The 4,294-nt window shown below is 39.4% G+C and overlaps 1 long non-coding RNA gene across 1 annotated transcript; it reads left to right on the forward strand.

Annotated features, from left to right (window-relative positions):
• The first annotated feature begins 832 nt into the window (after positions 1 to 832).
• LOC131333340 (uncharacterized) lies at positions 833 to 2,718 on the forward strand. Its single transcript, XR_009201777.1, has 3 exons — positions 833 to 1,004; positions 1,853 to 1,917; positions 2,496 to 2,718. It is a non-coding gene; the product is annotated as an uncharacterized LOC131333340 (long non-coding RNA).
• Positions 2,719 to 4,294: the final 1,576 nt, after the last annotated feature.

Consider the following 4,294-nt stretch of genomic DNA (forward strand, 5'->3'; position numbering starts at 1 on the left):
ACAACGGGCTAGAGGAAATAGGGCCTTCGAGCCTGATTTTCTATATATTTTCTCGAATTGTTCTACACACAGGCATTTCATGGGTGCTTAAAAGACCAGGACCAGAGCTGACTAGAGGCACTCCTTTATGGTCATGGCCGTAGACGGTAGCTCGCCGGACTTAGTTTCGACTAGCCGGAAGGGCTGTCATCATACCCAAGTCGGATTTCGAAATCCAGTTTTGAGATTACAGGGGTTTTCACGAGTCATTGAGCTGGTCTTTTAGAACCCATAAACAGTCGATAAAATCAATTAACTGCGATGGGGAGAACTGCTCGAAGAAGTGGAGTTCTGCCCTCTAATCGGCTCTCATCTGAGGGGCGTCCATCTTGGATCGACCCTTATTCTTCCTCATTTACTAGATGGAGGTAACCCAGTTCATGGGTCTTTTTCACGGAGAACGACCCAGACTCATGGATCCATTTCACGACAAAGGAATCACTGTAACATCCAAGGTGTTTAATTACGCTAATCATGCTTTATTAAAGATAAGTTAATCTTAGGTGATAAGTTATGTCGTATTAAGAGCTTACGTGTCCTCTATGTACTAAGTGATACACAAACTATGTTCGCATTATGTCATGTATATTATTTATGTGTTATGTGCATCTATGTGACTAGAAATTTCATGTGAGCAATAATTGTAATTACACAAAGTTATATAATGTGACACATGGAGTATTGTACACCACACCTCATAGGATTATTTTACCCTAAAAGTGAGATAAAAACCAGCCCTTCTTCTCCTCTCATATACGGTCTCTCTCTCTCTCTCTCTCTCTCTCTCTCTCTCTCTCTCTTTTTATTTCAAGAACTCTAGAAACCTTCATGTCATACACTTCTAGGGCTTCAATCTAAGGAGAAATCAAGTACCAAGAGCAAGATTAAGTCTTAAGTTCATCTTTTAGCCAAGTATTGGAATCTCTCAAGCCATAATATAAACCTAGAATTTGGTGAGTTTCCATGTATTGACTTAATTCTTTATGAATGTGCATATATATATATATATATATATATATATGTAAAATTGTGTATACATCTTTGAGATCAAGGTATTTTGCTTCAATCATGATAGAACAATGGTTGTTGGATGTATATGTTAAGTTTTAGTTGGTAAAGAAGAGAAATAAACCCTAGTTTTGATGAAAGAGGGTTTGTGAAAAATCTGTCAGAAATTTACTGGGTTTTGTACCCTAAGCCACGAATTTTTAGACATAGTAAATCATCTTCAAAAATTACGAAATTTTTATGGGATGTTCCTCAATGAGTCTAAAATGTTGTGTAAAAATTTGGAATTAATATTCCTTAAAACGAAGTCTAGAAAAATCTCGCACTAGACTGCACTTTGTTTTACTACTACTGCTAAATCTCTGTTTTGGCCTTCAATTTTTGGTATGTGTTTGACCTAGTTTCTCATCACATTATTTTCTGAAATTTTTATTTGAGGTACCCATATGTGTCTAGTGTATTGTGTCAAACAGTTAGAGTAAAACGCAAAGAGAATAATTTTAAACAATTCGTTTACTAAGCTGCGTTCTGTTTTGGACTGTGCTGAATTCTGCAGTTTTGTTCCTTATTCTTCTAATTTGTAAGGGAAGTTCTTGGCCACGTAAATTCTCAAGAAAATTTGATACCATGTGCATATGAGTCCCCTTTATGTGTTCAAATTTTTGAGACCTAGTTCATTGTGGTTTATCCTCAAGAATTGTCTGAGCAGGTCATGGTTAACTTGTCATTTTTTTTAGGGAATCATGCATGTGCATCGTTTAATGAGTTCTTTGTGTAAATGATGTATGTTCATATACATATGTAGCATTTGGTGAACAAGAGAAGGATATAAGGGATACAAGTTGATGTTTACTTGAAGTGCAAAGGAATGTGAGTAACCTCATACTTTGAAATGGGAAATTTTATGAACTCTCTTTTCTATGAAGTGACTTGGTTTTCTATGTTATGAAGTGATATGTCTAAGTGTTTTGAGTGTTATGTTATAATGAAAATATTCCTTAATGTATTTCCTAAGATGTTCGAAGTATGTATGTTACAAGTTTTGTTTTACGAAGTATGTATGTCATGTCCCTTGCTTTACCGTATGTGCCCGCTGGTGGGTTCTATAATAGCCAGCATTATGTGCCTTTCTGGAGGGTTCTACAATATCCAGTATGTGCCTTCCTGGAGGGTTTCATAATATCCAGGTATGTGCCCTTGCCGATGGGTACCAATAATCGGCCGGGATCCCGATATGTGTCATGTGTGTATATGTATGTGGTAAGCTTGGCTGTATTGGCTAAATAAATGTGTTCGAGTACTCTATGCTTTCATGTAAAATATCTTTTGGATTTCTTTTCAATGCTCGTAACTAGTGTGCTATATGTGTGTTGAATGTTTAAAACCCAAATTAGAGTATGAGCTTTACTCACTGAGCTTTCAGTTGACGATTTATTTACCATTTTCAGGCAATGAGGTGTGATAGCTTCGAATGTTTTGAAGTGCAATATTTTGTGCAAGTTTGGGCTTCATGGAGTCGTTTTGCATATAGAATGGAAGTAGAAAGAAGACTTATATTTTGGGCATGATTTGTACTTACATCTTTTATGGACAAAGATGTGTCTATTTTTGCAAAGTGATGTATGTAATTAAGGTATACATGTTAGAAAAAAAGGTTTTGGATGTTCATGTCATTGTATTTATGGTTTTATGTGGATTTTTTTGATGTATGGACACTCTAGACCAAATGGGTTGTGCTCATTTTACTTAAACTTGTTTATGGTTACTTTTACTAATAGACCCTATAAATTTAACTGAAGTTTTCTTAATCGCTTCTGCAAATGTTTGGTTAATTTTTTATTTAGAGCACTTTTTCTTGAGCCCATTTGGTTATGTAAGAAGGCCTTGTTGGCCGGTCACGTCCTGCAATGCCCTAATAAGGGGTCTAGGGATAGCGGGACGTGACAGTCACTGGTGAACATATCCTAGTTCCGGCGTCAGTTAATAGCCATTAGTTTCACCGTTCTGGTTCTGAGCTGAGCATGGTGGAGGACAGTTACGTCAAAAATGGTGGTGTGCTGGCTAGATCTGGTAAAGCTTACAGATAGTATAAATGCTCAGTGCTCACATGCAATTAATTATGTTATATTCAGTTCATACAATTTCAGACTTTGAGATGGGTTTGGAGGTATTTTAGGTGTTCTCGCTATGCGTTGAATTCTAGTGTATTGTGACACTTGCCGATCCATAGCAGAGAGGTCGCTACTACCATTTTACTAGCATAATCTTCTAGTTCCTACTAGACCTCACCAGGTTGAAACTATATGTCAGCTTGGATTTGTACAGTAGACTAATTTGGGTTACATTGTGATCTATATGTCGGCCTGGATTTGTCAGTAGACTAATTTGGGTGAAATCATAGCTCTTGCTCTTTGTTGAGCTCTTTAAATTCCTAGTTTTTGTGCTTCTATAGCCTGATTGTTTTGCGTAGTATGGTTGTGACCGTGGCTATCAGTGAATAGATTAGGGTCTTGCTCTGATTGAAAAGGGTAGCTTTTGCGGCTGTCATTGACTAGATCAGTGGTTTGGCTCTGAATGAAAGGGGTAGTTTCAGGAGCTGTCATCGACTAGATTGGTGGTTGTGCTCTGATTGAAAGAGGTAGCTTCCATGGCTGTCTTTGATTAGATTGGTGGATGATCTCTGATTGAAAGAGGCAGCTTTGGTTCTCCTACGGTATCTTGTGTCCTTTTTGTGCCAGATGATTCGGTGGTTTGCGTTTGTAGACACCCCAATCTGGGCTTCCAGATTAGTTTACTTACGGTTTTTGATTCCCCGATGATGAAATGGATCAAGAACACCCTGGAAATGATAGCGTGTTTGAGCTTTGAGTGTTTGCAAAACCTTTGAACCTAACCTAGCCTAAGCCACTTCAAAAACCAAAAACCCTACTAATGCGCGCCAGGGCGCAATCATCCCGCGCCGGGGCGCACCATCGCGCGCCCGACTCACTCCATCGCGCGACAGAGCGCCAGGGCGCACCATCGCGCGCCTGACTCACTCCATCGCCCGACAGAGCGCCAGGGCGCACCATCGCGCGACAGACTTACTCCGTCGCGCGGTGGTCCAACCTACCACCAATCTTTCTGAAGGAGGACAGTTGGCCACCAATGCAACTCTCAGCCAGCCTCGTGGACTGACTGAACTCCTTTCCTGGCACCAACCAGATCCACCATCTCCCCCTATATATACCCCCCATGGTTATTCTTT

Source organism: Rhododendron vialii, chromosome 7a (assembly GCF_030253575.1).
Source record: "Rhododendron vialii isolate Sample 1 chromosome 7a, ASM3025357v1".
Classification (NCBI taxonomy): Eukaryota; Viridiplantae; Streptophyta; class Magnoliopsida; order Ericales; family Ericaceae; genus Rhododendron; species Rhododendron vialii.